The sequence below is a fragment of the Amblyomma maculatum genome, chromosome 6 (genome assembly GCF_055883805.1).
Source record: "Amblyomma maculatum isolate TAMU_Amacu chromosome 6, ASM5588380v1, whole genome shotgun sequence".
NCBI lineage: Eukaryota > Metazoa > Arthropoda > Arachnida > Ixodida > Ixodidae > Amblyomma > Amblyomma maculatum.
Window position 1 is genome coordinate 179,009,949 of NC_139349.1, and position 23,194 is coordinate 179,033,142.

At 49.1% G+C, this 23,194-nt stretch overlaps 1 pseudogene; it reads left to right on the forward strand.

Moving 5' to 3' along the window:
- Positions 1-11,961: 11,961 nt before the first annotated feature.
- LOC146187487 (uncharacterized) overlaps positions 11,962-23,194 on the forward strand; it is a 123,911-nt pseudogene continuing 112,678 nt past the window's right edge.

Here is a 23,194-nt window from a genome sequence, read left to right on the forward strand (position 1 = left end):
TTCCACAACAAACGTGATGCTAAGCTACGGATTTCTTTATTTTTTCAATTTGAGTATATCATACAAACCCCAAAGCATATGTGTAGTACGTTGTTTTGGCTGCAGCTTTGACAAATTTTAAAATATTCTGTTTGCAGTAATGATGCGGTGCACACTAATTTTAGTAGCCGCGGTCGGAGTGCGACTGCCATTTTTTGCGTCTCTTTTTTCTTTGTAGTTTTTTTTTAGTTCTTGCGGCAATCTATCCTAACGAAAGCTATTCAAAGGAAAGCTATTGATCTGAAGCATGCAGTTATGATGACAGGTGTTCGATCACAAAGGCACTACAAGTAGAAGGGGGCAAGCACTGACTACCGTTTAATGAATAGATAACAGAATCATTTGTTTTATGTTTTCAGCGTCAACAACACATCCACATGGGAAGCCGTGCACTGCCAGATGTCGAAACCAATGTAACCAAGTTAATATGGCTGGCCTCACCGAGTATGCAGCTTATTTCAACCTGAGTAAACCAGACAAGAAAGTTGCCTGAGGGCCAACAGGTGGTGCTTTATTTTGCATTTTTACTCCACGGTCTAGCTGTACTTCCACTTTCCAAAAGTTTTCTCTCTTAATGGGATTTATGAATGTTGCTTTTATTTCCAGGTGCCATCTGTGAAAGGAAATACATTGTTATGCACGCTGCTGAAGTCCATATCTTTAAAGGCTGCTGGGAGCTGCTGCCCCTACAACCGACAACAAAAGAAGCTGCGATGAACTCAGCGCCTTTCTCCAACCTGGGACCTGAGAACACCTTGCCAAGGGACGCAAAAACAGGAGGAGCACTGAAGTCTATGAGTTCTGCCTAAATATTTCCATCCCCTGTAACACATGCACACCTAATAAATCACCAAGCAATGAACCTTTCAGCTGCATTATTTTGTGTGCATGGATATTCTCAGCATGCTTTATTTCAATAAAAAGCTACATGAAAAATATCAGCACTGCATACGCATGGGATGGCTTTGTAGTTGCCTATTAGCCATAGCACGAAATAGCAACTAGCCGTAGTACTGATTATTGAAACATTCCGCACTATAATCGGATTGTCAATAGCTGTGGCTGGATGCCAATAACGCAAAACCACTGGGCAAGATTGGATTGGAAATATTGTGTAGCCGATAAATCTGGCTGGATGTCAGTTGTAAATATCCAGTGAATAAGAATGGAAACAAGATATTGGATGGCCAGTGAGCTTCGCGGGATAGCCGTGATACAACAACCAGTGAGTGAGCTTGGGTGGAAGATATTGATTAGCCATTGAGTGCCATTGAATGCCAGTAAACAAGGTAGTACGCCAATACTGGTTTTGATAGGAGAGCCAATCAAATTGGTTGGCATATATCTTGGCTCTTTGTGCGCCCCGATCAGGCGCCAATATTGACCAATATTGGGACCAATATATCCCAAAGTTGGACCAGTGGCGGTCCATTGACGGCGTGCTGCTTGGGTAGGTCACCGCCGCTTGCGGCTAGGGCTAGCCTGTCACAGACTTTTTATCTGTTGTACGCCATAATTGCACCTGCCACCGCTTCGGTGGTGGACGACGGCTGTTGTTGAGGCGCGCGCCTTTCTTTCCCTCTCCCGTTTCTTTCTTCTCTATTTTCTCTCCTGTCTGCGCGAGGCAGCGGAGGTGGCTCCGCTACAGAGCCAGTAGCAGGCCCGTCCATTTTCGTTTCCTTCTTTCTACAGCCACAACAACAGCCGAGCAAGTACAGGAGCAAGTGGTAAGACGTCCGCTTTCTGTGCCGGAGTTCCCGGGTTCGCACCCGACCACGACTGCATTTCGATTGAGGCGAAACAAAGTGGCGTCCGTGGTCCGTGTGCTGTGCGATGTCAGTGCACGTTAAAGATCACCAGGTGGTCTAAAATACTCCGTAGCTCTCCACTACGGCTCCTCTTTCTCTCTTTCCACTTTCACTCCCACCTTACTCCCTTCACACACGGCGCGGTTCAGGTGTCCAGTTGTTGTTGTTACTAACTTTATTTTTCCACCGATGTAGGAGGCCCCCTACTCCCCGCCCCCGGCACGCAGGCCTATGGGACGGAGGCCGGGGCCTCCGCGACTAAAGACAGGAAAAGTGACAGTGTTTCTTCGCGGCTTCAGCCGCCAGGCGGACAGCTTGCTGCTGGTTGGCGGGGGACTCGCTCCGCAGTAGCAGTTCCCAGGCTTCTCTACTGTTTATGTTTTCCTTGGCGCCAGGGGAATCAAGGCATTGCCAGATTATGTGATCAAGAGTACTCCTTTCTCCGCAGGTTTCGCATCTATCGTCCGCCTTTTCCTCCACTTGCGTGTGGAAAAGCCAGACGGGACTTGGGAAATTCCCAGCTTGCAGGCGCCGCCAAGCGATGGCCTCCTTGTTAGTTAGCGTTCGGTCCGGTGGTGGCAGGGACCTTCTGCTAAGTCTGTAGTGTTCTAAAATTTCCTTATAAGTTTGCAGCCTCTCGTCCATCCCATCGCAATCAGGCGGCTCTACGGCTGCCCGGAAGTAGAGAGCTCGGGCTAGCTCGTGCGCCGCCTCGTTGCCGGGGACGGACTCATGCGCGGGGGTCCAAATAATTCGAATCTTTCTTTCAAGTTTTCTTTTCTCTAAAATTTTGGCTGCCTCCGTCGAGACCCTCCCTTTTCCAAAGTTCAGACAGCTGTTTTGCTGTCACTAATAACTATGCTGGCTTCCGTTCCAACGCAAGCGAGCGCTATTGCAACTTCTTCAGCCGTGTCTACATTTCGGCTTCTAACGGACGCGGCGGCGGCCGGCACGCCGCGGCCGTTGACGACCACAGCCACCGCCGCCCCCGACTTCCCGCTAGCCGCGTCCACGTAGGCGACCTCCCCCGGCTTCATTTTCCCCGCTTTCTTTGCGAGCGTCTCGGCCCTCTTTTGTCTCCTCGCCTTGTTGTACGTAGGGTGCATGTTTTTAGGTAGGGGGGGGGGGCACTATTATATATTCGCGACACTCTCGTGGAATGTCTACTTTGTGGCTTGTTCCTCTATCTGACTGCAGTCCCACCCAGCCGAGGATGGTTCTGCCCGTGGTGGTTCTGCTTAATCTTTCTAGTTGCGCCATGCGCACAGCCTCCGCTAGTTCCGTCCAATTGTTGTGCACCCCCTTTCGAGGAGGCGTTCAGTCGAGGTCGAGATGGGTAGTCCCACCCTTACGGAAATGCCATATCTGAACTTATAAAAAAAATCCAGATCAGGTATATCAGGAATTGGGCAGATATGGTATATTAGGACAGATCTAGGCCAGATAAGGCATATCTGCCCAATTCCTGATTTCGAGTACCAGATAAGGCATATCTGGTTGTATATGCCTGATCTGCCCAATTCCTGATTTCGAGTACCAGATAAGGCATATCTGGTAAGATATGCCTTATCTACCCAATTCCTGATTTAAAGATCTAGCCCGCATGGCATGTAGGTTTTGAACTATAGATCTATATATCTGCATATCAACATAACACTTTATTACAACACACACAAGACAATTTCAGTATTCCAGCTAAACGCACGCTAAATCAAGTTTGCCAAAGGAAACCTGAATTTCCCATTTTATTTCAAACCTTACAGGAAAATAGCTTTGAAACCACAGGTTTTCTTTTTTCCCTGCCTATATGGAATCGTTCAAAGACGGGCCTGAATTACGTGTGCATACCGAGGGTCAAATACACGCTCATCCGTTAGTAAATATTGAGATTCTACTGATTTAGGCGCGATACTATGACAAACTAATGGAATATCTGAACAGAATAATGTCTACACGAGAAGCTAAAGTGAAAGACATTAACCTATTAAATTAGATATTACATTTTTATTCTACTCTTTTACATACAGAGCTTTAACCAGTAAATGCTTTTAGTTTGAGTTGGTTTACTTGCGAAGCTAAATAAAATAAACGGCTAATAATCGAACTAGACTACTGAAAGGAAATTTAAATGTTTGTCGATACCCGGAAAAGGTACCGCTAAACCGCACGGCGATAAAACACACACTGCTGGGACTGCTGATAATACCTAAACCTTAGCAAAGTATATATAGGCTGTCAGGAAGTACCGGTGTTACCTTAAGCAGAGACTGCAGTGCAAAATGAGCGAACGCGCCTAACTCGTGGTTGCTTTTGAAATTAAGAGAGAAAAAAAAGAAAAAAGCATGTCCGATGGCATTTGTCATGACAGCAACAGCTCTGCCGCTAAACCAAATCAAGCATGAAGCTACTTAGGTAGTGCAAATAATAATATTATTAAACAACGAAGGACCCTATCCACCCACTGAAATTTGTTACAATTGCTGGAGCGAAAGACAAATTAGCAACGAAATGTACGGAAAAATATCACATACTGGCACCATCCAATTTGCTGATTGGAAAATTTTTCCATCAAAATAATAAAGTCAACAATATCCTGAGGCTGACAAGTGCTGGTTTCCGACAAGAAGTCTCACGCTCACGGTTTTGGTGATCGAGCGTGAAGACGAGGCGGCACGATGAGGGTGCGATCCGACGCAATGGTGAAGATTTGGCCGGGCCACCCAGAGCAGAAGCCTCGAAAAGCTCAATCGACCATCAGGTTCGCTGCCAAGGCTGGGGAGGCAGCTCTCACCCGCCGTGGGACACAGTAATTTCCTCTGTGCCGACAGTCAGACTAAAGCTCTTGTAGGTTTGCTGTCGCATTTTTGTTACATGCACACCGCTAATAGCGAACAGGCGCTGGCACACACACACCAGCATACACAACATGCAGCACGCCCGCCAGCCGCACCGAACTCCGATGTCTACCACCGCGAAAGGAACGAGACAAGTGCTTAGGCGCACCATGGAGTTGAAAGGGGGAGGGGAAAGAAGCAAGCACACACAAAACGGAGAGCTCGCGGCCTACGCGGTATAGAGCGTGGCAGCGAGGAGGAGAGATGAAATGCGAGCCAGCGACGCAGCCACCGCTGTTTAAGAGGGAAGAGGGGAGCGCGGGAGAGGAGGAGTCACTTTCTAGCCAGTGCGGCCCTCCACGCAGCCACCGCCAGCTGTCTCTGAGGGTGAGTCACCGTCTAGACAGCTCGGAGGGGGCCGTATACTGAACTGCCATCATTTTCTTGATATTTTGAATCGCTCAACTTAACCGACAATGCGTTTGTGCACCGGACTGCCGCCGCGTTTTATATGAAAACGCGAGTTAGTAGACGGAAAGAGGAGCATGTAGCCATAACCCAGCACTCTCCTGCATTAAGGAACACATGCCGTAATAATTACAGTGCAGCGAAATCTGCATATTTGAAATATTAGGAGTAGTAGCTATTTTCTAAATTGGATACAATTAACACTAAGCATGCAGGCCATGTTGAGTGTAGAAAAGTTGAAGGTCGACCACACGATGCGAATATTGAATATTTGCAGAAGGTAGACAAAAGGCATATATTGCTAATATACAATCACTATGGCGCCTACATAATTAAGGCCCCGATGAGGTTATATAAAGTCCTGTTGATGCGAGGCATATGGCCCTGATCTGTCTATATAAGGTCATGACGATGCCATATACGCCCTTTATCAGGCCACATAAGGTCGCGAGGATACCATATATGCCCCTGATCAAGCAATATAAGGTCCCGTTACCCGTTCAGATATGGATTATATGTTGCATGATATGGCCAAATCTGAGCCATATAAGGGCAACATATTGCGCATATATGACCTTATCTGGCCCAGATAAGGTCTTATTTGCTGCCTTATATATTTGTATCTGGCAGCATATGTTCCATATCTGAAGCAGATATGGGATTTCCGTAAGAGCAGAGCCCTCTTCGCGCATCGTCTGATGAGTGCGTCTATTCTCTGCCTTTCGTCTGATCTAATGTTTAGGAATGGTGTGGCGTAACATATGCGGCTAGTGATGTAAGCCTGCATTAGTTTCAGGAGGCTTCGTTCCTTAAGGCCCCGACCCTTTAGTGCGATTCTCCTGAACAGACCCGTGACTTGCGTGGCGTACGCGTTCAGTTTCTTTACCGTTGTATCGTTGTACCCATCTGCTTGTAGAAACAGCCCCCAGATCCTAATTGTTCGACTTTTGGCACTATTTGGCCATCTACTGTTACGCTGATGTTTATCTGGCATTTACACCTGAGCGCCTTCGGGTTGTAGATAAACAGTTCCGATTTTTGTGGAGAGCACGAGAGGCCCCTTTCGGCCGCGTAGGACACGACGGTGTCCGCCGCCGCTTGCAAGCGCTCCTCGATGCTCGCGTCACTCCCCTGGGTAGCCCACAGGTTGACGTCGTCCGCGTACATACTGAATTTCAAGTTTTCCACTTTCCTCAGTTCTGCCGGGAGGTTTCGCATGGCAGCATTAAAGAGGAACGGGGACAGCACCGAACCCTGTGGCGTACCCCTGCTTCCTAGTTTGACGGTGGAGGATTCAATGTCCTGAAACTTTATCTTTATCGTTCTACCCGACAGGAAGTCTTTTACGTAGTCGTAAGTTTTCTTTCCGACCCCCAATTCTTGGAGACCAGAAAGAATTGCCGCGTGTTTTACGTTATCGAACGCCTTTGTCAGGTCTAGACCTAGTAGTACCCTCGCGTCCCTGGCTTCGCTTTCTATGATATCGTGTCTCAAGCGGAGCATTACGTCCTGTGTGCACAGGCCGGGCCGGAACCCAACCATTTCGTGTGGCCACAGGTCGTTAAGCTCCACGAAACGCGTTAGTCGCGTTTGGACTACCCGCTCCATCAATTTCCCTATACAGGATGTTAGAGAGATTTGTCGTAAGTTCTCTAGTTTAGGGGGTTTGCCTGGCTTCGGTATCAAAATTACGTTTGCCGTCTTCCACTGTTGTGGGAGGCGGCCTCTGTCCCATACGATTCTCATGTACTTGGTGAGCGCGCGGATGGAATTATCGTCCAAATTTCGGAGAACCTTGTTTGTGATTCCGTCTGGGCCGGGAGCCGATTTTGTTTTTAGGCCTAATATTTCAGCCCGAACCTCCGCCTCCGTGATCGGCGCGTCTAGGGCCTCGTTTAAGGGTCCTTCGTAATCCGGCAGGGGTAAGGTTTGCGTGTCGCCTACGCACATGTTAATTAGTTTCGCCATGAGTTCCCCGTCCGTGCCCTCGAACGCGTGTCTGGCTTTCGTCAGTCTTATGCCCGATTGAGTTTTCGAATTGTCAGGATCAAGTAGGTGTCTGAGTAGGCTCCACGTATTAGCAAGGCTCATGTTCCCTTCCATCTCGTCACACCTACTACACCAGTTTTGTTCGCAAAGTTTTACTGCGTAATCTTCAATCTCTTTGTTATATCTTGCTATCCTTCGCCTAAGGTTCCTGTTCCATCTTTGCGACCGGAGACGCCTCTCCATGCCGCATTTTGCTTCCCACATATGAAGGAGTTTGCTGTCAACCGTCACCGGCGCATCGTCCTCCCGTAGGGTCGTGGTTGCTTTCTCTACTTGTTTCTTAAGCGTCTCTGCCCATTGCTCTATGTTTTGGATTTCATCTCCCGATTCGCAGTTTTCTCTGATTTGCCTAAACCTGTCCCAATCGGTGATTTTGGGTTTTTTGAGGCGACGCGTTTTGACGCCCTTGCTGAGGGTGAGAGCCAGAACAAAGTGGTCGCTGCCAAAATTTTGAGCTGTGTTTTTCCAGACTGCGTCTCCCGTGTTTTTTCCTAAGGTAAGGTCCGGGGTGGTGTCTGCACAGACGCTGTTTCCCATCCTGGACGGACAGCTAAGGTCCGTCAGCAGGGTGAGGCCGAGCTCATGTATGTCCTCCCACAGTTGCCTACCCTTGGGGTCGTGTCTATTGTAGCCCCATTCTTGGTGGGCGGCATTGAAGTCTCCTAGAATTATAAGAGTATTGCTTCCTGCTGTTTTGATCGCTTTGCGGAAGAGGGCGCGGAAACGTACCTTTCTCTGCTGGGGGGTGCTGTACACATTTAAGATGAAGAGACTAGCCTCTTCCTTGCGACCAGTGATAATTTCTATTAATACAGCTTCGATGTCTCGTGAGTTGACCTCATGCTCGACTACCGCTATGTGTCTTTTAACTAGCGTGGAGACGCGGGATTTTTCTCCCCGATCACCGTGGAACGCCTGATATCCCGATAATTTTGGTAGACCTTTTCCTGTTTCCTGAAGGGCTATAGCTAAAGGTTTTTCTGCGCTCTGCTCTAAGTGCTGTTGCAAGAGCGCTCGCTTTCGTTGGAAGCCGCGGCAGTTCCACTGCCACACCAGAGAGTCTTCATTTTTACTGCGCCTGTCCATTTTGTTGAATTGGGGTCACAGTCTTTTCTAATGTAGTTAGCCTCTCGGTGAAGGCGTTCTGCATCGCGGTGAATTGCGTCTGCATTTGATTTACCGCACCCATTAATTGGGTGAGGAGGGTCTCGATTCTTTCAAATCTTGCTTCGTATTTAGCGTCCAGTCTCCTTTCTAATGCCACCAGCGGATCCGTCTCGTTCCCTTTACGTTTTTGCGGGGGTGGCCTGATTGTTTCAGTAATCATTTTCTCCTCTTCATTATCCCTCTGCTCAGGGCGCGCGACTACGACCTTTGTAGGCGGGGAAGAGGGCATCTGTTTCTGTACCTGTTTTTGGGGTACCAGTTGGTTCCTCGGTGGAGGAGGGGGGGTACTCTTTTCCATTAAATTTTGAATCTCTGTAGTGAGCATGGTGAGCATGCTCTTGAGCTCTCGGTTCTCTTTTTCTAGTTTTTTAGTTCTCTCGTCTGCCTCCCTATTTACCTGGGAACTGCTAACCATGAAGCTTACCGTTTTTCGATCTTCGCTCGGACTGCGTCTGCGTGCAGGTGGTCCCCACGACGTCTTGGGGTCCCGTGTAAAGCACCCGGAGCTGCTGGCAGTGGATGAGTCGGCCAAGGTCCTCGAACTGGAGCGGCTTCGTCCAGAGCTGGAACGGTCCCTGGTACCTGAGCTCGAGCGGCGTCGCGTAGAGTTGGCGGTGGCTCCTTCCTCCAGCCTTGGGAAGTCCCCCTCTTTGGCTGTGAAGTGGTGGCAGTCCTTGCTGTTTGATCTCGATCTCCTTCTTAGTAGCCGGGGGTCCTCTTCACCATTTCTGGTTCTTGAGCGTCCCGCTCGCTCGCAGTTTTGCGTTGCATCAGCCATTTTCAGTTGTTCCTGCTGACCCAGTTTTTTCTCCCAACGTCTTTTTTTGGTGATGTATGGGGTTCTATATATCTCCCGGCATCGCTTATCGCCGAGGAGGTGATTCTTTCCGCATAGCTGGCACCTCGGTTCGCACAGATGACCTTCTTTCGGGTTTTCCATGCCGCATCCGCGGCACTTTTTATTCGTCGGATCCGGACAGACGTCGTCTCGGTGTCCCATGCGCCCGCAGGCGTGGCAAACTTCATATTTCTTCTTGTACAAGACGCATCTTTGCGCGAAAGGAGATAGGTACACCCAGCGCGGTACCTTCTGATCTTCGAAGAGGATTAGTATTGTCTTGGAGGTTGCTCCCAGTCTGCGAACACCGAGCACTGAAGGGTTCTCCTTTCTCCTGCGTATTCGCTCCAATAGCTCTTCGTTGGAATAGCGTAGGGGGACGTCGTGCACGACTCCCTTGCCGCAATCTTCAGGCATAGCGGGATAGGCCTTTACTTCTATATTTTCGCTGCCGCAAAGAACTGCGCGCAAAGCAGCAAGTGTGACAAATGCAGCGCCTTTCCTTTCCTGTGAACCAATTAATATTATTCTGTGCCGCAGGTTCCTTTAGGGTAACATTTACATTTTTAATTCGTAAGTAACGCGGTTATTACCTCTCATCTCGAAAAAAAATGGCTGACAAGATAAACGCAAAATTCTAAATATCTATACCACGAGAGCGCGCAAGGTGCAAATATTTCATCCCGGCCTCGTAGCAAAAGGGAGAAAGCGCACGTGTGGGCGCGGAACTTATTTCTTTCACATGCACATGCAGCAGACCCACGCAAGCGAGTGGGAGAATAATTCGGCCAGCTCGATAGATTACGCTGTACCGCAAAGAGATGGCGCTTTTTATTGCGAAAGCAATACTACGCCAGGTTTCGAGCCTTCAGTGTAGCATGGTCCGTACGCTTTACATCACGTGACTACTGAGGTCATACCAGCACGAGAGCTGAGCTACCAAGTCGCTCTTCAGCGTTGAGTGGCTCGTAGGGGCCCTGGGTGTTTCGCACTTCTCCCACTAGATGCGCTGTTGTCTAACAGGTGATAATGCATCATAAGCGAGAAGACCGTTGCCTGGGAAACGAGGAGGCAATTGCGTGGAGAATAATAATAATACTAATAATAATTGGTTCAGAAGAAGGGAAAGGCGCAGTATCTGTCACACTTGCTCTGTGGACACCTGAACCGCACCGTAAGGGAAGGGACGAAGGTTGGCGTGAAAGTGGAAAGAGAGAAATGGGAGCCGCAGTGGAGGGCTACGGAGTAATTCTGACCACCTGGGGATTTTTAACGTGCGCTGACCACCTGGGGATCTTTAACGTGCGTTGACATGCCTGGCACCGAATTTTTATCTGTTGTAGGTCGTCATTGCACACACCACCGCTGGTGGTAGACGACGGCTGTTGTTGCGGCGCGCGTCTTTCTTTCCCTCTTGCTTTTCTTTCTTCTCTATATTCTCTTCTATCTGCACGAGGCAGCGGAGGTGGCTCAGCTACAGAGCCAGTAGCAGGCCCGTCATATTCTTTTCCTTCTTCCTACAGCCACAACAACAACAACAACAACGCTGACATCACGCAGCACACGGCCGCCTCTTCGTTTCGCCTCCATCGAGACGCAGCCGCCGTGGTCGGGTTCGAACCCGGGAGCTCCGCACAGTAGTCGGGCGTCTTACCACTGCACCACCCCGGTGGGGCGTGGAGAATATGAATGTTACATGAGTGAAATCATGTAAGCCCCTTCTGGGTATACGTGACAATTTATAAAGAGGAGAAAGACAGTAACATGCGGGGAGAGGGGCACTCTAGACCACGTAATTTGGGAATGTGCTGGCAGCCCGGACGCCGAGCGAAATATAGAGAAGCCTGGGAGACCTTGCTGCGGATCGAGAACCGCGCTCAACAGCAACAAGCCATCCGCCCGGCGGCTGAGGCCGTGAAGCAGCAATCTTCACCGGACCTTCGTGGGCGAGGCTCCTGCGTGCCGGGGGGTCCAAAAAGGAGTCTCATTTCAGTGGAAATAAAACATTTTGATGAGGATGATGATGATGGGCTACCTAGTCGGCACTTCAGCGTAGCGTGCCTCGTAGCCACGCCGGGCGTTTCGCGCTTCTCGCACTAGGTGCTCTGTGATCTAACAAGACACCTGGCGACAGATAGCGGAAATATTGTAAAAATGAATAAGAGCGCATTTAAAAGTCTGCCGCACTCGTTGCCTCAGTTTGTTTTTAGTGACAAAAGTTTGGTATGTGCTTCAAGTGTTATATTGTTCAAGAGCTAATGTCCAAAAGATGCATCGTATCTTTGCCGTCTTTGTCTGGGGGTCTTCGTGGGAACGGACAAGTAGGACAAATCTCTTCCGCCGGGTGAAGGACGGCGGGCTTGGTTTGGCACATCTGTTTCTGCGCCAGTTAGTCAATCGTTTCATGTTTTTGAGGAATGTGAAAAATCCATTTCTTCGTACGGTCTGTCAGTTACGCCTGGGTCAAGCTCTCCCGGGAGACTTCCGGTTCCGCCTTGCGTGCAGTGCGGACGCGCTTCACGTCGGCTCCGTGCGAAGACGGCGAAATTCGCCAGTAGCCCGAACCAGTGGCCTATTTTTCACCAACAAGAGCCCTGTGAAGGTGAGCGCCACGCCCATACCAATTTTCGGCCCGATCTGGCCAGTTTTCCGGCCCCCACGGACCATTTCGCCTTGAGCCACCGCGTCGCCCGAGCTAAGCCTCGCTCCGCTGGGAGCTAGGCTTACTCCGAACGCGACCTCTAAGTACAAAGCCATCATGAAGGTGCAAGTGCCAGGCGAAGCCATTGACCCTCGGGACTTCTATCCGCGGGACTGGACTCACATCCTCAGCGTTCCCGCCCGCACCCAGGAGCAACAGCAGATTCACCAGATCTCCGCTATGCAGACCGATCAGGCAGACAAGTCTACCACAGACGCTGGAGCGGCATCATCTGCCACCCCAAATACTATCAAGGCCCAGGCATCCGAGCAGCTGCGCGCCGCCCACGCTGCCGCACAAAGGTCACGACAGCTGCCGCCACTACCGATTGAAGATTACAAGGTGATTTTCCGCTCACGTGGAGGGCTTCACCTCACCTCAGTACCGCCACGACAGCTGCGCGTCTCAATCTTGAACGCCACCGCTTCACTCGAGGAGCCCACCCGCACCCAGCTACGTGTTCATCCCACCAATAACACGTGTACAATGAGCACGCCACACCAGAACGACGCACTTATGCTGGTACAAATCACCAAAATTAATTACCAAGACACCGACTACGCCGTAGCAGCCTACATCGCTCCCCCGGACGGCGCGGTGAGAGGAGTAATCTCAAACGCTTACTGGAATGAAACCCCCCGGGAGCTACTGGAGGATCTCGTGAACAGCAATCCCCGTGCTTCAATAGTGGACGCTCGACGCATGGGTGCCACTCGATCAATATTAATCACTTTTAGAGAAGGACCGGTTCCTCGCACCGTTCCTTACGGCGGGGGACTCCACAGGTGCACCCCTTACAGAGGCCACATGGACGCTTGTATCAACTGCAGACAGCCAGGCCACAGGACAGATGTGTGCACGCTGCCACGTACGAATAACTGCCCGAGGTGTGGGAAACCACATCCCAAGGAGACTATCCCTTCCTGCACTCCAGAATGTATATTATGCGGAGAAGCACACATGACGGGTACGGGGAGATGCAAGGCTAAAGGGCGAAGACCTGCAACTAACCCTGCAACTCAACACCTCTCTCGTAAGGACAAGCCGCCCGGAGACGCTACTCGGAAGATAGCACTCAACGCCACTCGATCCACGTCGCTTCGCAAAGGAGAACGCGCAAAAGACCCACAAAAGATGTCATGGGCCGACCGAGCAGCTGAAGGCATCTCTAAACAAGCCCCGCCACCCCAGTCACATCAGGAAGATTCACGCGACAAGGAGCTCAAGGCCCTGCGGGAAGAGGTAAGCCGCCTTTCCTCCCTTATACAGACCCCACACCAACCCTCCTCATCCACCCTCCCTTCCCAAGCTGTACCTCCCGCCTTTTCTCCAACATCCCCAGCCACACAACCACCGCCCAAAAAGAAACGTACATCAGAACCCCCACCTGTCACACATGATGCTCTTGAGCAAGTTGAGGCAAAATTTGAATCAAAGCTAAAAGCTTTAGAAGCCCGGATAGATTCCAAAATCGACTCCCTCTTCACCCAACTCGAGAACAAAATTGACTCGATGTTCTCACGCTTGGTTCATACACTCGACATGAGAACGACCAGCATAGACACCCGAATTCAAACCTTAGAGCACACACAAACCGTTATCCTGAACCACATCAATCTCCAACTACCTACTCTTCATCCCTCGCAACCACCACCCTCTTCAACGCCTAGTGCACTTGGCTCCCAATCTCTCCACTATGGCGGGGCAGCAACTTAATTTACCCATTCTCCAGTGGAATTGCCGCGGCTTCCGGGGCAAGCGTGCGCCTTTCCAATTACTCGTTCCCATCCTCACCCCGCCACCCTAAATTATCCTTCTCCATGATACGGCCACTAGAGCATCACTGTCTAGTTTTATGCCCTACCACTCAGATACCACGGACAAACCCAGGGTGTCCACTCTTATTTACCGTTCAATCACCCACCAAACACACACTATTACGTCAGAGACACCCTGCGTTATCACGGAAATAATGCATCCCCCACACACAGTGCCCTCCAATATATACCACCCCCCATCTCATCCAATGTCTTCCCTGGAGACGCTCTTGCGGGACCTCCACCGACTCGCTGGCAAGCACACTCTCCTCATCGGAGGGGACTTCAACTGCCAACACACCGACTGGGGGTACAGTTATATTACGGGCCGTGGTCGACGCCTCTGGTCCTTAGTCCAGGAGCTGCGCCTCACTACACACAACAATTTCCACACACCCACGCGGATCGGCACCAGCGTCAGCATGGACACCAGTCCGGACCTGACACTCAGTCGCTTCCTCGGTGGCGTCAACTGGACAAGAACACAACACACACTGGGAAGCGATCACTACATCATTAACATCTCGCTCCCCTTTAAACAATCCCGCCACACACACATCACACACAAACTGGTGAACTGGGACGCCATCCGTGCATTGCGGAAGGACGTCACAAACACAACTATCACGGACATCGAAGAGTGGGTAGAATCACTTATGACCGATGTCCAGCACAATACCCGGCTAATTACAACCACAAGGACACCCCAACTCTAGATTCCCGCCTCGCCCACCTCTGGGAGGCGTACCACAGCTTACTCGAGCGTTGGAAACGCAACAAGTTAAACAGAACGCTTAAAAAGCGACTAGCCGCACTGCAGACGCAGATACAACAACACGCAGAGGAGGTCTGCCGGTCTAATTGGAGGCAAGTTTGCGACGGACTCGCCGGAAAACTGTCCACTAAGCGAGCTTGGCAACTTCTGAGACATCTCATAGATCCAACACAGTCCAAATCCGCTACACAACACCATGTTACACGCCTCTTACACACACACAACAGCGACCCGGACGCTCTCATTGACACACTTCAGCGAACATACACCTCACCCGGCACATCCGACTCCATGTCCCCCTACTCAGGAAAACCTAACCCGGAATTAGACGCTGATATTTCGGAAACGGAGGTAAGAGCAGCCCTTCTGACGCTCCGCACAAATTCAGCATCGGGACTGGACAAAATCTCCAATTCTATTCTCCGCAACCTTGATGACAAATAAATCACACAGATTACAGATTACTTCAACAAATGCTGGGCGGAGGGCACCCTCCCCCAGTCCTGGCGACACGCCAAGGTAATATTTATACCAAAACCGAACAAGCCTCTTAAACTAGAAAACCTGCGCCCAATCTCGCTCACCTTGTGTCTCGGCAAACTTTTCGAGCACGTGGCACTTGCGAGATTGACACTTCACATGGCGGACAACGACCTTTACCCACACAGCATGGTGGGATTCCGCCCCCATCTCTCCGCTCAGGACGCCATGCTGCAGCTCACCCACGACATCTTCGACCCGGCTATCCCGGGCCACACAAAGGCAGTCCTGGCTTTGGATCTGTCCAAAGTTTTTGATCGCGTCGAACATCAGGCGATCATGACTGCCCTTTCTCCTCTGAACATAGGTGTACGGATGTACACTTATGTCCGGGCTTTTTTAACGGACCGCATGGCTGAGGTTCATTTCGGCCCCCTTACCTCCCAACCCTACACCCTCAGGAGCGTCGGTACACCACAGGGTTACGTCCTCTCTCCTTTCCTATTCAACGCCACGCTCATTTCACTCGCCCGGAAACTGCCCACGATACCTCATCTTAGACATACCCTTTATGCGGACGACATCACACTGTGGACCACACACGGTAGTGATGGCGACATAGAGGGTACCTTGCAAAGCGCCGCATCCCTCACACAAGAACACGCCCAGAGCATCGGACTCTCATGCTCCCCAGAGAAGTCTGAGCTACTTATACTTCGACCCACGACCCGCGGATGCCCCACCACACCGATTGTTATCGAAGTCGATGGCCGTCCCGTCCCAGAAGTGAATACGCTCCGGGTTCTGGGACTTCACATCCAGAACAATAGCAAAAACACTTTAACTCTCAAGAAACTAAAGCGGGTGACAGGCGCGATATCGCACCTCATCCGACGAGTTTCGGGCCATCACAGAGGCAAGGAGAACGACCTATGTCGTCTAATTCACGCCTTTGTCCTCAGCCGTTTTTTATACACAGTCCCCTATCTCCGACTCAACAGGCAGGAAACGGACGCCTTGGACGTCATGTTGCGCACGGCGTTCAAGACGGCCCTACATCTCCCAATTAATACTTCCACTGAACGCCTTCTACAGCTTGGCCTCCACAACACAATTGGGGAGCTTGTGGAGGCACATCGCCAAGCCCAATACTTGCGTCTTACCAAGACCTTCACCGGTCGCCATATCCTGGAGACTTTAGACATTCGTGTCCCAGCAAATGACCCTACCCTCCTTCCCATACCTCGCCCCCTCCACCAAGACCTTCTCATCAAGCCTCTCCCTCGCAACATGCACCCCCAGTATAACGAGCAACGCCGCCGAGCCCGAGCAGCGGCGCTCCACAAATACTACGGCTCCGAAACGGACACCGTATGGGTGGACGCCGCATGCACAAATGAGGGAGCGGTATTGGCCGTCACAAATTCCTTCCTGCAACCTGTTGCTACTGTCCCCCTCCCTCGGTCACCTCCTCGGAGGCAGCCGAGGAAGCAGCCATCGCCTACACGCTTGCACACACGGAAGCACGCTACATAATTTCAGACTCGAAAACTGCGCTACTAAATTTTGCGCGTGGTAGAGTTCACATTTCTGCATTCAGCATACTGAACTCTCCCGCCGCTAACCCACCCCGCTATGTGGAGCTGATATGGGTGCCTGCGCACTCCGGGAATCCCGGTAACGAGGCCGCCAATGCGTTAGCCCGAGGTTCTTTAAACCGGGCGCCGGCGGCCTCCGATCCAGGATTCACGCGTGATCGCATGCACTCCTTCAGTGAGCTAACGCAGGCCTATCGGGCCGAGCGACTACTCTATCCTCCACCTCACCCATCTTTAGACAACTACCACCAGACGCTCTGGCGACGATTACAAACGCGCACCCTCCCGTCCCCTTATAGTGCGTCTCGCTACCACCACACCCTCACCAATCCCTCCTGCACCCTTTGTAACAACCCCAACGCCACCCTCGCCCACATCCTGTTCCAATGCCCGGCGGATCCTCCCCCGCAAGGTCTAGAGCACCTTACCACCTGGGAGGACTGGGAGACCCTGCTGCACTCTGAGGACCCGGTTCGGCAGAAGATCGCCACAGACTGGGCTGCCGACGTCATGAACCATAGGAACATGAACGTTTGAGTGTAGTGGGACCGTGCGGGGGCCCAGGGGCATGCATGCCCAAAACTCCTCTGTTTTAATAAAGTTATTACCTACCTACCTCTCCCGGGAATTGTCGTTTCTTCTGACCGCATGTCAGGAGGTGTCCACGGGTATCTAAGGGAAGTGGTCTTGGCGTACAGGGTCTTGATGGTGCGGTTTACTTTAGCCTATTTGTGGAGTGTAAACCGGAAAAAACTGTATAAAGACTTGTGCGATGTGGTGCTTCCAGAACCGTTGTAGAGAGCTGTGTACTCGTCCACAGTGGGCAAAAATGTTCTTAAAAGAGTGAAGAGGATGATGGTGCCGGCAGGGGTGAAAACGTTCTTTTTTAAGCTGCACACTGGAACATTAGAGGTAAAGAAATGGAAGGAATAGAAAGGGCTTTTTGTACCCTGGGGTGTCCACTGCATAATATGCAGGAAAGAGGAGACGATTGAACACGTGTTTCTCGAATGCTGGGATGTCGTATTTTTATGGGACGTGCTGCAGAGGACGCTTAAGAACTACCCATAAGCCCACATGGTATCCGATTCTTGCCAGTAGAAGCGAACAATGATACACCGTTGGATCTTTTGATGCTACTGGCTCTCCACAGCATATGGAAAAGCAGAATGGCTGTAGAGCACGGTGACGTCGATGCACGTTCAGCGAGACAGCTCTTTAGAGAGAGCATACGGGCATATGTGGACGAACAGAAAGCTTTAAAACTAGAGCCAGAATGGTTAGTTAGTTTTGAAGGGTTGTCACATATGAGGGATTTTTAATCCGACAACTTCAGCTAAGGAAGGCTGAAGCTTTAAGTAATGCTTGATCTTTTATTTTGTCATGTTATTGATTTCACATGTGTCTTTTTCTGTACGTCTTCGATCAGGAAATAAAGAAAAAAAAAAGCCTCAGTGGCGTAATGGATTAATATTACTTACCGGAGCACTTAGCGAATAAAATATATGTTCGAATCCTCTGTACCTTTTTCTGAATTTGTTTTTTGAATTGCAAAATTAAAATAAGTTACCAATATCTTTCCTGAGGAGAGGTTGCATCCTGTCATGTTTTTAATTCTTAATAGCCACAAGACCAGCCGTGAACACAGCCACTAAACAACAGCATGACAAAGCTAACACTAGAGGCAACTAGTTACGAGAAAGAAGTTGCGGGTGCCTACCGTTGAGAAGACGGAATTACGCGGTAGGGTGCCTCGATGCGTGTGCCCCCCTCCGGGGCGCGAGGGCGTGCGCATCGAGGCACCCTAACAAGTGTTAGGGTGCTTCGATGCTTGCGCCCCCCTCATCGAGCCACCCTAACAGGTGGTGTCGTCTTCCATTGGAAACGCCTCGCCTCTATTGCTTTCGCAATCTCCTAGGCTTAACTACACTTAAGCCACTGTGAATTTTTTGGTGATGACCATAGCGCCACGCTGTGATGTTTGGGTTCCCTCTTGCGGTATATTTCAAAGCGAAGACGCATTAGCTGAAGACCCTTCGGCGTACTAAGCTCGCCAGACGACTATAGTCACCGAGAATGAAACATATAGATTCTACTAGAATGTTATAGCTATTGTGATAAAGGAGAGATTAGTAATGGTTGTTCCTGAATAATTTATCCTTGTTCTTTACTGTCGAGCCACACGCACGTTCAACGTGCTAGAACCAGGTCATATCACCTGCCAACTGGAATCTTCAGGAGTGTACCTCTGATCTTTCGAGAATGCCATATTTCAAATGGAGGCCGCAAGGTGTGTAATCTCCCCGCTGTGCTTTATTGCCATCTACCTGTTTTATCGGAAAGATGGGGCTCGAGTTCGCATCTTCCAAATTGACCATGTCATTTACTTTCATGACATCACGCATGCTATCCAATGACACGTTCGGGGACTTCAAGAATGAAAGAGAAATGACTGTCTGATCGCCACCTTGCCAGCGCACCTCTGAACAGTTGGTACCAGGCCATTCTCCTGGGCCGAATACCACCTTCCGGAAGCATGTTCGTGACATTTTGAGGCTGCAAGACTTTAAGCGAGAGGTTCAATGGTTCTAGTGTTTATTACCTGTCCGCTAATATCTAGCAGCAAGGGGAATAATCCTGATTTCTTACAGAAGGCACTTATGCTATTAGGGTTGAAACATATCAGATGCGCGTTAGAGAATATTTATTTATTTATTTATTTCAAAATACTGCAGGCCAATATTTTGCCCAGGCAGGAGTGGATATACAAGGCATTAAAACAACAAATAAAAATAAAAATAAAAACACGGGATTAGAGTAAATGAACAAGTCAACAAAATACAACACTGTATCATTCAAAAAAATGTAACTCTAGAGCTTTAATGAAGTTGGAAGACTGGAGAATGGCCTCAGGAATACAGTTCCAGTCGGAAATGGTCCGTGGAAAATAACTGTGCTTGAAAGAGTTAGTCCTTGCAAAAATGGGTTCGAGCAGGCTACTTCTTGAATGATGTGTCCTGCGCGACAATTGTTTAAGAATTTCAGGTGAGGTATGTTTAATTTGTGTGTTAAGAGGTTGTGCATAAACAATAAACGGGACGTTTTTCTGCGTAGTTCAATAGTGGAATATGGTTAGCTTTCATTAGTGTAGTAGGTGAGTCTGACTTCTTGTATTTACTGTAAATGAACCTAACCGCTTTCGTTTGCACCATCTCTAGTTTATGTATGTCTTTTTTTAAATAAGGATCCCATAAAACTGAAGCATACTCTAATTTAGACCTAATAAATGATGTGTATGCAAGAAGTTTGAGTTTACTTGGAGCATCATTAAGTTTCCGCCTCAAGTAGCACAGCTTGGAAAATGCGGAGGAAAAAATGTCGGAAATATGAGAAGACCAAGTTAAATCATGAGTTAAGGTTACCCCTAAATATTTATAATGTGTAGTCTCCTCAATTAAATGATTAAGCAGGCTGTAAGAGAAATGACTGATATGTTTTTTACGTGAAATTCGCAATAGGACTGTTTTGTCGAGGTTTAATTTCATGTCCCATTTAAGACACCATTGGGGAACAGCTAATAGCGAATTTTGCTAGGTGTAGTGATCGTTGGGCTCATTTATGGTCTTAAAAAGTATGCAGTCATCTGCAAAAAGCCTTAAAGAGACATTATCAGGAAGAGAAACAGACAGATCATTAATATAAATTATGAAAAGCAGCGGTCCTAACACGCTCCCTTGGGGTACACCTGATGTGACTGGAAGCTCGTTTGATTTGAAACCATTAACCTCTACGTATTGTTTCCTATATGTAAGATAAGCATTAATTCAATTAACAAGGTAGCTAGGGACGCCAATACTTACTAATTTATAAATGAGTTTACTATGGAAAACTGGAATATGGAATATTATAGAGCCTGCAATGTGCCTGGCAAGTCCGCGCTCCACGGCCGTCGTCGCCACTCCTCCTCTGTTGAGGAGTTACGCCGTTGGCTGCCGACAGATGGCGACCGCGACGTAGGGTCACCTTCGCCAGGCGAGTGCCGGGTTCGCAGTGTTGCAAAGCAGTCCGGATAGCCCCGTACTGTCGTTCTCTCGTTGTTTCGTGGACTGTTTTGTAGTGTGCAAGGTCTTGCTTCAGATGCTGCAGGAATACAACATTGCACCAACTGGTAAGCGCAAGCCTTTTTTTATCCTTCCGGCGATAGCTGCGTAGTGTTCAGCTGCATTGAGGCTTGTGAAAAATAGTGACAAAACCAAAAAATGTCTAAATTATGCGTCAATACTGCAATAGTAATATTAGATGTGCACGTGTTTTCTGGACTGCCATGCTAATTGCTTCCCTGCCTAGCTCGTCCTCGTAGTATGCTGAATGTGCTCCTGTGCAGCTTTTGTTTGACACAGTATATGCTCATTGTGAAATTTTGTGATAAAATAGAAATACAAGCTTTACCTATTGTGACGATGGCTACTTTAAAGTGAGTTAAGCCAAATGATGCAAATTCTATATTGTTTCCCTTGTCAACTGCGAAGCTTTTATCATCATAATCATCATCATCATCAGCCTAATTATACCCACTGCAGGGCGAAGGCCTCTCAGATATTTCTCCACTTAACCCGGTTCTGTGCTAGCTGCATCCACTTGACCCCTGCGAACTTCTTAATCTCATCCGCCCACCTAACTTTCTGCCGCCCCCTGCTACGCTTTCCTTCCCTTGGAATTCAGTTTGTTCTCTCAGCGACCGTCGGTTATCCTCTCTTCGCACTACATGTCCTGCCCATGTCCATTTCTTCTTCCTAATTTCCACTAGAATGTCGGTAACTTGAGTTATTTCTCTGACCCACTCTGCACGCTTTCTATCTCTTAATGTTACCCCTACCATTTTTCGTTCCATAGCCCTCTGGGTTGTCCACAACTTAAGTAGAACACTCTTGGTTAGCCTCCACGTTTCAGCCCCATAGGTGAGTACAGGCAAGATGAAACTGTTGTATACTTTCCTCTTGAGCGATACCGGTAAGCTGCTAGTCATATTCTGCGAGTGCTTGCCAAATGCGCTCCATCCCAATCTTATTCTTGTTATTTCCTTTTCATGTTCCGGATCTGCGGTTACTACCTGTCCTAAGCAAACATATATTCGCCTACTACTTCCAGTATTTCGCTACCTGATGTAAACTGCTGTTCCATCCCGAGGCTGTTGAACATTACCTTGGTCTTCTGCATAATTATTTTCAGGCCTACCTTTCTACGTTTCCTGTCTAGGTCATCAATCATTATTTGCAGTTCATCCCCCGAGTTGCTTAGCAAGGCAATGTCATCAGCAAATCGCAAATTACTGAGGCATTCTCCATCTACCTTTATCCCTAACTGCTCCCATTCCAAGTCTCTGAATACTTCCTCTAAACAAGCTGTGAATAGTACTGGGGAGATAGTGTCTCCTTGGCTAACACCTTTCTTTATGGAAATTTTGTTACTTTTTTTTTTCAGAAACTTGGTTGCTGTGCAGCCACTATATATATCTTCCAGCACTTTCACGTACGGCTCGTCTACCCCCTGATTTTGCAATGCCTGCATCACCGCCGAGGTTTCAACCTCCTATGATAATCTCCATAAAACCCCGGCCCTCAGTCACCAGCGGCTGCGGAACAACTGACCACGGCGGCGGTCAGACCTGTGACGCAGTAGGGGGTGGTAAGAATGCCTGGCTCCGCTGGAGAGGCCGCCATTGGAAACTGACCCTGGCAACGTTTAATGCTAGAACCCTAGCTAGTGAAGCTAGTTTAGCAGTGCTGTTAGAGGAACTAGAGGGCATGAAATGGGATGTCATAGGGCTTAGTGAGGTTAGGAGGCCGAATGAGGCATATACTGTACTGAAGGATGGGCATATACTGTGTTATCGAGGTTTACCAGAGAGGCGATAACTAGGAGGTTTCCTTGTCAATATGTATATAGCGGGTAATGTAGATGAATTCTATAGTAATAATGAGAGGGTTGCAGGCATCGTAATTAGGCTTAATAAGCGGTATAAACTGAAGGTTGTAAAGGCCTATGCACCTACATCTGGTTATGATGACCAGGCAGTTGAAAGCTTATATGAAGATGCAGAATCGGCAATGCGAAAAGTAAAGACGCAGTATACTGTACTAATGGGCGACTTCAATGGCAAGGTAGGGAAAAAGCACGCAGGAGAAAAGGCAGTAGGTGACTATGGCATTGGTTCTAGGAATAGCAGGGGGGAGTTACTAGTTGAGTTTGCAGAGCGCAATACCTTCCGAATCATGAATACCTTCTTCAGCAAACGGAAGAATCGGAAATGGACATGGAAAAGTACTAACGGAGAGACTAAAACTGAAATCGACTTCATAATATGTTCAACCCCCGCCATTATTCAAGATGTAGAGGTAATCGGGAAAGTGCGATGCAGTGACCACAGGATGGTGAGGTCCCGAATTAGCCTAAATCTGAAGAAGGAACGCAACAGATTAGTAAGAACGAAACCCATCAACGAATTAGCGGTGAGGGGGACGGCAGAAGAGCTCAGGATCTCGCTCCAGAATAGGTATTCAGCGCTAACTGAGGATGGCGACATTACCCTAGAGGCAAGGAACAATAATTTCAGAGATATC